This window comes from Entelurus aequoreus, linkage group LG03 (assembly GCF_033978785.1).
Source record: "Entelurus aequoreus isolate RoL-2023_Sb linkage group LG03, RoL_Eaeq_v1.1, whole genome shotgun sequence".
Classification (NCBI taxonomy): domain Eukaryota; kingdom Metazoa; phylum Chordata; class Actinopteri; order Syngnathiformes; family Syngnathidae; genus Entelurus; species Entelurus aequoreus.
In genome coordinates, this window is record NC_084733.1 from 21130477 (window position 1) to 21143458 (window position 12982).

The 12982-nt window shown below is 38.4% G+C and overlaps 2 protein-coding genes across 2 annotated transcripts in view; one reads left to right on the forward strand and one right to left on the reverse strand.

Annotated features, from left to right (window-relative positions):
* The window catches only part of LOC133646268 (uncharacterized), a 97928-nt gene that overhangs the window by 81407 nt on the left and 3539 nt on the right, over positions 1 to 12982 (forward strand). The window contains exon 3 of the mRNA XM_062041452.1: positions 2664 to 2827. The gene's annotated coding sequence lies outside the window, so the exon portion shown is untranslated. The remainder of the gene's footprint in view (positions 1 to 2663; positions 2828 to 12982) is intronic.
* LOC133646269 (uncharacterized protein C14orf132) overlaps positions 1 to 12982 on the reverse strand; it is a 104965-nt gene that overhangs the window by 62666 nt on the left and 29317 nt on the right.

Genomic DNA, 12982 nt, shown 5'->3' on the forward strand with positions numbered 1-12982 from the left:
TACATTCTTACCCTCACCTGTGGTCATGAGCTTTGGGTTATAATCGAAAGGACAAGATCACAAAATGAGTTTCTTGCGTCGGGTGGCGGGGCTCTTCATTAGAAATAGGGTGATAAGCTCTGTCGTTCGGGAGGAGCTCAAAGTAAACCTGCTGCTCCTCCACATCGAGCCTGGGAACACCTCTGGATCCCCCGGGACGAACTGGACGAATTGGCTGGGGAGAAAGAATTCTGGGCTTCTCTGTTTAGGCTGCTACCCGACCTTGGATAAGCGTAAGAAGAAGGATAGATGGATGGAAAAATGCAAATTCAAACTGCATGTATTTATCTAAAAAAAATATAAAATGTCAAGTGACTGAATTAACTATAACAATACATGCAGAATTATGCAAAAAAGCTGAATATTGTGCCTTTTATACAGTACAGTGACATTAAACTTCTTTCACACAGAGATCACAAAAAAATTCCACATTTATTATTTATTCCTGCATTACACACAGAACCCCACGACACGATACAGTGGAACCCACTTAAACCCGTCTATGTCAACCAACTCATCAATTCCTGGTCCGCCGTCTACTTCTAATTACTGTACTAAAAGTGTCAAATTTGTCAACGTAAAATTGGAGCCCCGCACGGCTTTTGTTTTCAGTTTATGTAAACATATGTTGGGTTATTGTCAACTTCCTTAATATTGCTAATATGCGTAAAACGACAACAGCGACCAAACTACGGTCTAGTTCAGACCTGGGCAATTATTTTGACTCGGGTGGCCAAATTTAGAGACACATTTTTGACTGGGGCCCGGTATATCTGATTTTTAGGAACACTAATACAAAACCTCACAATAATGTCTGATTGAATGCTAAAAACGTTATGACAGACTGCCTTAAAAAACAAATGGAATTGTATGTTCTTTTACTGAATGAGACACCCAGAATGTACATGAAAATAAAGACGATGGGATTTACAATATTAACTATGAACGATAAAACACTGAATATTGACAACATATGAACGTCACACCGCCTCTGGAAATATGAACGCGAAGGGTAAAAAAAAAAAACCACACACAATCTGATATATCACTAAGCTTTAGAAATTTGTTGTAAAAATCTCCTTCTGCATCTGTCCCTGACACCCGCATTTCAGGCTGGCCGCTCTGGAAACACTCTGTGGAAACGCTCACCACCCACACTGCTTGGTTCCTCGTCTGAGCTGCTGTGACTTAGATTATCATAGTAACTAGTATATCATGCAAAAGCACAGATTCCAACCATTGAAATACTTTGTATAGTTCAAGACTTACGGTCATTTGAAAACATCACTGCACATCATAATGGCAGCTACAGTTTCCATCTTAAAGATCTACAAAAATTATTTGTGAATGTCCAGCGGGCCAGATTGAAAAGCTCAACGGGGCCGCATGCGGCCCCCGGGCCTTAATTTGCCCAGGTCTGGTCTAGTTACACAGCACTTAAATGCAGGTACAGTGACTTCCTGTTCAGTGCTGATTGAGCCTCAAAATAAAAGTGTGGTAGTATTCAAGTGGATTCTACCACAGCAACTAGAACAATGCACCCTTTTTTCTTTCTTCTTAGATTGTAAGTTACCAAAAGAATTGTCATTGTTGTCAAAATTACATCAGCAGCTCGTTCAGATACAAGACTAAAGCAGGAATGTCAAACTCAAAAAAACATAGGGCGCCAAAATTCAAAGCACACTTTAGATTGTGTGCTAAAAATGATTAATTAACCCCACATATGTTAATCGACCATCTCCTTGTCATCCTTCAATATTTTATATGCACACAAAAACGCAGAATCTGGGAGGTTTGTCTCTTAAGTTGGGACGTCTGATGTTGTAGGAGAAATTTAAGCAAGTTAACAATCTATAGGAAATGACCAGTTTTACTTGAGTTTCCCAAAGTTTAGTAAACAATCCCTTGTTTTTGATGATTCTAAATTTAAAAGGTAATTCTAACCGTTGGGAATTTTACTGTTGTTTATTATTACATCCCTAGCAACTGTGTGCCTCGAGTCGTAGCCAATTGGAGGACCTCCATAAGCTATCCAGTTTTGCCATGTTTATTTGTTTATATAAGTGTGTTTTAGAAAATGTATTTAAGGAGGAATTTTTTTGGGGGGGCGGGGGGGGAATCCCCAATAAATGTTCTCTTGGGAAAAAAAATATTGGCGATCAGTTAACTATCGGCCAAATCTAACGATTAAGGTCTGACCATGAAATTCTTCAGTTGAAAACCTAAACTGCAATGCTTTCACGCAGCAACACGGCGTCCTGCAATCAGATTATTAGATGATGTCAGCACAGGCGTCTGGTGTGAAATATAAAGTTTTATCGTACAAGGACACTCTCTTTCAACACAACAGAGCAGGAGAATTTAGTATCACACTCATTTATAACAAAAATCAATGATGATAGGGGGATAAAGTGTAAATAGGAAAATAAAATAGTAATAACGCAAATGCATCTATGTCCTTCATATTTGCTTCAAATTTGAGACATAATATAGTAAATGAGTTTGAACTCTGTCGCACATTTTAAATTAAATCATAACGCCCGAGGAACATGGTACTCTTTTATTGAAATGACTTTGCAGGTTGCCTTGACTTCTCACTCCTAACACTCAATTTTCTCCCACAGTGTGCCACCAAGTCACTTCCGAGACACATCCAAGCACTCCTGGTCTGAGATGAACGCAACTCTGAGCTTCCGGGCCGCTATGAGCTTGTCATTATTGGTCTGCAATACTTTCCTGTCTGGCGCCCCCAAGGCTGCACAACAGTCCCTCCTCATCATGCAACACGGTAACACACCTCCTCAAGAACTATATCACACCTCGTATCATATCCCGAGCTTCTGTGTGTGCAAACCCAAATCCGCCAAAAAACAAAACAAAATATAAAAACCTGGCAGTCTTCTTTTTGCATTCGTCTCTTGTGGTGTTATTGAAACTTGGATTGATTTAGCTTTACATTTCTTTAAAACAGTGGCCCATGTAGGTATTATTATGTACAGTATCTGTGCCTTCGTTTGTAATTATCAAACAGTGGTGACGTGAATCGGACTTAGTGAAAACGCTAACGTTGCATGCAAAGTTAGCTTATTTTTTTCTCTCAAAGTAATTTCAATTGTACTTGCCATATACTGTACATGCTACTGATCATTATTAACCATTTTACATGGTGATTTCAACACGTCCACATTTGGTAATCAAAACTACAACTACCGTATTTTTCGGACTATAAGTCACAGTTTTTTTTCATAGTTTGGCCGGGGTGCAACTTATACTCAGGAGCGATTTATGTGTGAAATTATTAACACATTACCGTAAAATATCAAATTATATTATTTAGCTCATTCACGTAAGAGACTAGACGTATAAGATTTCATGGGATTTAGCGATTAGGAGTGACAGATTGTTTGGTAAACGTATAGCATGTTCTATATCTTACAGTTATTTGAATGACTCTTACCATAATATGTTCCGTTAACATACCAGGCACGTTCTCAGTTGGTTATTTATGCGTCATATAACGTAAACTTATTCAGCCTGTTGTTCACTACTCTTTATTTATTTTAAATTGCCTTTCAAATGTCTATTCTTGGTGTTGGGTTTTATCAAATAAATTTCCTCCAAAAATGCGACTTATACTCCAGTGCGACTTATATATGTTTTTTTCCTTCTTTATTATGCATTTTCGGCCAGTGCGACTTATACTCCGAAAAATACGGTATATGAATGTTACAGTCAAAAAGCTTGTACAGTATAAACACTTTGTTGGAAATAACAAAAGACAAGCCTGGCACATTCAACTTAAAAGGGAAACTGCACTTGTTTTGGAATTTTGCATATTGTTCACAATCATTATGAAAGACATGGTGACGGATGTATTTTTGTTAATGCATTCCAAATATTAAATAAATGCGATCAAAAATCCGATTACAATGAAGCCTATAGGAGCCGCTCTATTCTGCCTATAACGCCCCTAAAAAAAACAAAAAACCCTTCCATTAGAGTTTTATAAACATGATGTAAGTATATATGTAATGTAGTAACAGGCACATTAATAATAACATAATATTTACGTATTTTGACCATTTTAGGCATACGTGGCCATTAACTTTAAAAAATGCATCACAGCCTTGTGGTTAGGGTGTCTGCCCTGAGACTGGAAGGTCGTGAGTTCAAACCCCGGCCGAGTCATACCAAAGACTATAAAAATGGGACCGACTGCCTCCCTGCTTGGCACTCAGCATCAAAGGTTGGAATTGGGGGTTAAATCACCAAATGATTCCCGAGCGCGGCCACCGCTGCTGGTCACTGCTCCCCTTACCTCCCAGGGGGTGAACATGGGGATGGGTCAAATGCAGAGGATAATTTTTCCACACCTAATGTGTGTGTGACTATCGTTGGGACTTTAACTTTAATGTTTAATAACTGCAGACTTTATGAGAGCCAACAAACATAACACATCACTTACTGTACAGAGTCTGCTGTCATTAGGATTTCGACTGCTACGGTGTTCATATATTCATATTTAGATGAAGAATGTCTCATTATCCTCGCAAAAAAATGGGGATGGAACCAAGCGTCTTTTCGTGTTGTTCCCGCCCTTTCCATGTCTAAATTGGCTGTCAATTGTCGGATTATGTCTTCATCCTTCTACTATCCAGGTGAAAGGCATGATTTATGATCGACTTTAAAGTTTGACGAGGAAGGAAACGAGGATGCAGCTGATCATTCGATCATGTCAACATTGGCACACAAGCTCATGATCACGGCCCCGCTATAAATAGTTTGTCTGCGTTAGTGCCTATAATAACAATATCACTAATACTTGTTTAATATTCAAGTCACCGAATGTAAATGGAGTATTGTTGGCAGATTTTGGATGGTTATTTATTGGATTTTATATGCATCTGCCATTGGCTCCGCTGTAAGTGGACTTTTATTTACGTTTATTAACGAGTTAAAATGCGTTAAAAAATATATATACATCCGTCGTCATGTCTTTCATAATGATTGTGAACGATAGGCAAAATTCCCCAAAAAGTGTATTGATTGATTGATTGAAACTTGTATTAGTAGATTGCACAGTACAGTACATATTCCGTACAATTGACCACTTAATGGTAACACCTGAATACGTTTTTCAACTTGTTTAAGTCGGGGTCCACGTAATCAAATCATGGTACAAATATATACTAACATCACAATACAGTCATCACACAAGTTAATCATCAGAGTATATACATTGAATTATTTACATTATTTACAATCCGGGGGGTGGGATGAGGAGGGTTTGGTTGATACCAGCACTTCAGTCATCAACAATTGCATCATCAGAGAAATGGACATTGAAACAGTGTAGGTCCGACTTGGTAGGATATGTACAGCGAGCAGACAACATAATGAGTTCAGATAGCATAAGAACAAATATATACATTAGAAATACATTTGATTATTTACATTTGGTTATTTACAATCCGGGGAGGTGGGATGTGGAGGGGGGAAGGTGTTAGTCAGGGGTTGAAGTTGCCTGGAGGTGTTCTTTTAGTGCAGTTTTGAAGGAGGATAGAGATGCACTTTCTTCAATATGGAATGCACTGTTGGGAGTGCATTCCATATTGATGTGGCATAGAAGGAGAATGAGTAAAGACCTTTGTTAGATCGGAATCTGGGTTTAACGTGGTTTGTGGAGCTCCCTCTGGTGTTGTGGTTATGGCGGTCCTTTGCGTTAAGGAAGTAGTTTGACATGTACTTCGGTATCAGGGAGGTGTAGCGGATTTTATAGACTAGGCTCAGTGCAAGTTGTTTTACTCTGTCCTCCACCTTGAGCCAGCCCACTTTGGAGAAGTGGGTTGGAGTGAGGTGTGATCTGGGGTGGAGGTCTAAAAGTAACCTGACTAGCTTGTTCTGGAATGTTTGGAGTCTAGATTTGAGGGTTTTGGAGGTGCTAGGGTACCAGGAGGTGCAAGCGTAATCGAAAAAGGGTTGAACGAGAGTTCCCGCTAGAATCTTCAAGGTGCTTTTGTTGACCAGAGAGGAGATTCTGTAGAGAAATGTTGTTCGTTGTTGACCTTTCTGATTACCTTGGAATGAACACACTAAACTGAAATAAATGTACACTTGCAAATGAGACTCAGATGTGTAAGAAAACAAGAATAAACAGCTGAAAATCACAGTTATCATTATCAACATTATCATCATCAAAATTATTATTTTTAATCAAACACGTTAACATTTATGACCACATGAACACACACAAAAGTACAAATGAGGAAGTTTACCATTTTTATGCAAAACCTGTCTTACTTTTTGTTTGATGAAATTGCTCCTCCCGTCAGTTCTTAATGATAGCCGCTACTTTGTGCTTCAGAAGTAAACAAAACGACATGAAATAATCCACAAAGCCAGGGACTGTGTATATACAGAGAAATTGTACAGTATAATGAAGAGATAGCATGAATGCTGTCGAACATTTATTGTGTGCTACATGTACGCATCCTCTTAGATAAAAAAAAACACAGCAAATGGACTTGGTGACTAATATAAATATGCTCATGACAGTACATATTTAATGTGCCTTGCCATTCTTCCCAGCACACAATATTTGAAGAGTCCATTAAACACATAGTCGGGGGAAACATTGACAAAAGACCCTAAGACAACAGTGTGGCTTGGAGTGGAATAAGATTTGAATAAATTACACAGCGTCGGTCTTCCCTGTAGAGGTCCCTAACACAAACTTGTAACTCTATTGCATTACCCAACATTGTAAATATGAACAAACCCATCGCTCTCTGATTGGTCTGCCGTTGGTCTCATTAACAAATGAAAAATTGTTTTATTTAATTGTCCTTGTTGCGCTAATGCAAATTAACTCTTATTGATGATTCCGCCAACAAGCTGTTAGCGCTTCATAGTATCAGTGTTGAACTGCATTTCAGTGTTTTGATGCATAAAACTGACATTGAATCAAATTACTTGAGGCAATGATGGACGTTTGTGTTGCCTTAATAGCAAATAGCCGACAACGCAGCAGCCATCAAATGAAATTAGCACGTGGGCGTTGCTGGTTACAGCGCTGTGTGTATTGCGGCAGGTGGGCTTCAGCGTTTGTGAATGATTGCTGCACATATTTCCCTGCGGGAAGATGAGCTGTGTTAAGGGGGGTGGGTTAGTTTGGAGTTTGTCACACATTGGCCTAGATACCCATAATGTAACACTTCAGCTTAGCATGGCCTCAATGTTGAAGTGACATAGTGTTGGGTGTCTGCGTGAAAGCATGCGCATGAAGCATGAAGAAACATTGACTTAAGTCAGTCCTTCTCAAATATTGGGGCAGGCCCTCCTGGGTGGGGGGCAGAAAGATGCCAGGGGAGTTACGCGTGAGCCTTATCGGTATCATGCTTCAAACACAGCTTCGAAAAGCTGCGCACGACAAAATGTTGCTCGTTGTAGCCAATAACCCTGATTTTAACCCCATTTTGATTTACTGTATTGAAAAAAAAATCTTTATTTTGTAGGTTGAAGTATTTTATATGTTGTGCTCCTGACTTATTGCTATATTAGATTTTTGTATGTATTTATTGAGTTTATTTAATTTAATTTTTTTATATCAAATTGGTTAAGTTGGTAAAGAAATGTTGGTAACACTTTAGTATGGGGAACATATTCACCATTAATTAGTTGCTTATTAAAGTAACAAAGACTTAATATAGAGTTATTTGGACACTAGGGGAACATATAAGGGTTAAGGGTAGGGTTAGGGTTACTAATAAGCAATAATTCTGAGGTTATTGAGGGAAGACTCTTAGTTAATGGCTGTTGGCTGGTTGTATAATAAGGTCATGCAGCGTAAGGCATTAATAAGTACTTAATAATGACTAATTAAAAGCCAATATGTTACTAATTTGCATGTTAATAAGCAACTAATTAATGGTGAATATGTGTTCCCCATACTAATGTGTTACCGAAATGTTTATAGTTTGATATAAGGATCTATTTTCTCTTTTTAATTTCAGGCCAATTGATCTTTTCTGTTACAGACAAAAAACAATGATAATAAAGTTATTATTTGTTGTAAGTTTATCTATATTTCTTATTTAGTTTACTCTAAGTCAATGGTTCTCAAACCTTTTTCACCAAGTACCACCTCAGAAAACACTTGGCTCCCCAAGTACCACCATCAAGACCAACATTAATATACAGTGTCATAGTAGGCATACGTATTCATTAAAAGCAAGGCAGATGTTTTACTTAACACAGGCCTGGGCAATTATTTTGACTCGGGGGGCCAAATTTAGAGAAAAAAATATGTCTGGGGGCCAATATATATATTTTTAGGAACACTAATACAAAACCTCATAATAATGTCTGATTGAATGTTAAAAACCTTATGACACACCGCCTTAAAAAATGGAATGGAATTTTTTTTATTTTTTTTTTACTCAACGAGACACCCAGAATGTACATGAAAATAAATAATGTGGGATTTTACGATATTAACTATGAACGGTAAAACACTGAATATTGACAACATATGAACGTCACACCCCCTCTCGATCGACATATTTTACAATCAAGGGAAACGCAACAAAAATGCAACAAACACAGCGAAATATGAACGCGAAGGGTAAAAAAAACAAAACACCTACGATTTGATATATCTGATGTATCACTAAGCTTTAGAACTTTGTTGTAAAAAATCTCCTTCCGCGTCTGTCCCTGACACCCGCATTTCAGGCTGGCCGCTCTGGAAACACTCTGTGGAAACACTCCCCAACCACACTGCTTGGTGCCACTTCTGAGCTGCTGTGACTTAGATTACCATAGTAACTAGTATATCATGCAAAAGCGCAGATTCCAACCATTGAAATACTTTGTATAGTTCATGACTTACGGTCATTTTAAAACATCACTGCACATCATAATGGCAGCTACAGTTTCCATCTTAAAGATCTAAAACAATTATTTGGGAATGTCCGGCGGGCCAGATTGAAAAGCTTAACTTGCCCAGGTCTGACTTAACATGTATATTGTAACTTAAGACCCAGTTTGAACAGCACCACTGAAAAGTAAAATCAAACAGTTACATTACAATATCTAATTAAAGGCCTACTGAAACCCACTACTACCGACCACGCAGTCTGATAGTTTATATATCAATGATGAAATCTTAACATTATAACACATGCCAATACGGCCGGGTTAACTTATAAAGTGACATTTTAAATTTGCAGCTAAACTTCCGGTTCGAAACGCCTCTGAGGATGACGTATGCGCGTGACGTAGACCGGCGAACACGGGTATGCCTTCCACATTGAAGCCAATACGAAAAAGCTCTGTTTTCCTTTCATAATTCCACAGTATTCTGGACATCTGTGTTCGTGAATCTGTTTCAATCATGTTCATTGCATTATGAAGAAGGAAGCTGAGCAAGCAAAGAAGAAAGTTGTCGGTGCGAAATGGACGTATTTTTCGAACGTAGTCAGCCACAACAGTACACAGCCGGCGCTTCTTTGTTTACATTCCCGAAAGATGCAGTCAAGATGGAAGAACTCGGATAACAGAGACTCTAACCAGGAGGACATTTGACTTGGATACACAGACGCCTGTAGAGAACTGGGACTATACAGACTCTTACCAGGATTACTTTGATTTGGATGACAAAGACGCAGACGTGCTACTGTGAGTATGCAGCTTTGGCTTTTTTTTGCGTATGTACGTAACTTTTTTTAAATATATAAGCTTTATGAACCTTGGGTTAGGTGAACGGTCTTTTGGGCTGAGTGATTGTGTGTGTTGATCAGGTGTTTGAATTGTATTGGCGTGTTCTATGGAGCTAGGAGCTAGCAGAGGAGCTAGGAGCTAGCATAACAAACACGCAGGTGTTATTATGCAGGATTAATTTGTGGCATATTAAATATAAGCCTGGTTGTGTTGTGGCTAATAGAGTATATATATGTCTTGTGTTTATTTACTGTTGTAGTCATTCCCAGCTGAATATCAGGTACCGTGAGTATGCAGCCTTGGCTGCTAAACATTCGATAACTTGACCGTCTGTGCGCGTCACGTACGTAACTTTTTAAAAATATATAAGCTTTATGAACCTTGGGTTAGGTAAACGGTCTTTTGGGCTGAGTGATTGTGTGTGTTGATCAGGTGTTTGAATTGTATTGGCGTGTTCTATGGAGCTAGGAGCTAGCAGAGGAGCTAGGAGCTAGCATAACAAACACGCAGGTGTTTTTATGCAGGATTAATTTGTGGCATATTAAATATAAGCCTGGTTGTGTTGTGGCTAATAGAGTATATATATGTCTTGTGTTTATTTACTGTTGTAGTCATTCCCAGCTGAATATCAGGTCACCCCCGGCTCTCACAGCATCTTCCCTATCTGAATAGCTTCAACTCCCCACTAGTCCTTCACTTGCACTTTACTCATCCACAAATCTTTCATCCTCGCTCAAACTAATGGGGAAATTGTCGCTTTCTCGGTCCGAATCTCTCTCACTTCATGCGGCCATCATTGTAAACAATAGGGAACTTTGCGTATACGTTCAACTGACTACGTCACGCTACTTCCGGTAGGTGCAAGCCTTTTTTTTATCAGATACCAAAAGTTGCAATCTTTATCGTCGTTGTTCTATACTAAATCCTTTCAGCAAAAATATGGCAATATCGCGAAATGATCAAGTATGACACATAGAATAGATCTGCTATCCCCGTTTAAATAAAAAAAATTCATTTCAGTAGGCCTTTAAGTGATTCTTTGGCCTACCACTACAAAGAGCCCAAGTACCACTAGTAGTACTTGTACCACAGTTTGAGAATCACTGCTCTAAGTTAATAAGGATACCATGTTATGGAGAGGTCTAGTTATGATTATCTAATAAACAAATGATACTATTTAAAGTCATGGCAGAGTGTGGTTAGGGGCGCAAAATGTTTTCTTTTTCCTGGTAGTAGAGGGGGCCGTAACAGAAAATGATGGTAAAGCACTGACTTAAGTAAAGAATTTTGTAGACAAAATGAAATTAAAAGCCATAAATACCATTGAAAAAAATCGTGTTTAGTATACAATTAAATAAATATAATAATACAGAAAAAAATATTATTGGCCATTGTATTTTGTATAATGCTACATGCTAGGAGCTAAAAACAAAGAGTCCACATTTATGGTTTTTTTACGGTAGCTCACAGTGAGGAAAGCACTGGGTTGGGTAGCACCGGCCATGAAAAATTCAACATTTTCAGGAAAATCAAAGTTAGTGTACTTCACCACCACTCATGCATACCAGCCGCGTGCATTGAGAATAATGTCCGTATGTAATACAACTCACTGTACTGTAAGTGCCTGACTCATCGCCTCGCCATTAAAATTGCATGCATCCGAAATGAGAAGAGTCCCGCTCATATGTGCTCCATGTACATAAAGGAGCCGTGCAGCTCGACCAGTTTGATGGAAATAACGTCTTGAGTCTCATGATGTCAGAGCAACACATTAGGAGGTGATATACAGTAATTGACATTCTCTGAGGAGAAGGGAGACCATTTGTAACTGAAATTAGTGGATGCATATGACACAAAATGAGCTGCCAGGCTGAAATAATTGAGATGTAATGGAGGAGGCGTAATATAAAATAATGACTCCATGTGTGGACCTGGTTGTTTGAGTTTCTCATTGAGCATGAAGAGACGGAGTTATGCTCGCTTTTATTTCTAGCATAATCATAAAACAAGCATTAGTGTATTTCCCCACATCCTCCTGAGAACCAGCGTCCTGTGCAGTGGACATTTATGTTTTGCATAACATGGCTATTTTTAACGAAAAAGAAATCGACCAAAAACTGCAGACGGCATTGGTTCTCAGGAGGATACAGTGGATATTGTTTACTTAACTGCAGGGAGGGCCGGGCATCTATTTGCAAAACACAATTAAGGCATGACGCCGCTTAAAGTGGAGGCAATGATATCTAAACTTCTCAACCTTAAGCTCCAAAAGTGAGGAAATAAACACAGTAGGGCTCCAAAATTTATCGATTAATTTGATTAGAAAAATGTTGCTTCGATGAATGGTTTCATGTGTGTAACTCATACAAATTTATAAAATTGTGTATAGGGCCCAGAACTTTACATAAACAGACATAATTTCCGCATGACCGCTGCTATAGAGCGCACATTAGAGCGCTGGTGTGTGGATGCCAAAACGTATGTGAGGGTGAACCGCATTTTTATTTATTTATTTTTTATTAATGCACATGTTAAAAGTGCAATTTTAATGTTGATGATTAGGAGAAAAAAGTAAGTTATGGCAAGCACAATAAAGTTTTTTTGCATTTATCGCAATTTTTTTTAAAATACATGTTTTATCCGATTACTCGATTAATCGAATAAAACAAATAATTGATAGCTGTAGTGAGGCTAATCTAAACATTTCTACTTGTTGACGACCATAATGTATTCTACAACTTGCACGCTCCAGTGTATAGTAGCACACACAACCATTTATTTGAGAGGAGGCCATCTTTTGAGAACATACAGTAATGTATTTAATTTTAAAATTGAGCTTACACTAAACCCTTTTTTATCGCTGTTAAATGACCGTGGTGAAATACTTGATTATAAATTGAATGTTTTCATAGCAAAAGCATACTAATCTGTAATTTTTTTCACATTATGACAACCCACCAGACATGAAATAACTGCCAAATAGTCACTTTTACATGTTGCCTGAGGCTGAGCTAATCAGACGCCACGATACTGAACAGCAGGGTCTGATTGGTTTGGTCCCATATAGTGGCCAATATTATGGCAGCAGTGCTATTTTTAGTTCATATGCTGAAAAAATGCCTAATTCAGTATTGTAATATGTTTAGTTTTTTTTCCCGATGTAATGAAGCCGCAAACTTTGAAGCGCGACGTGGCAGAGGACAACTGTACCATATTTTTCAGA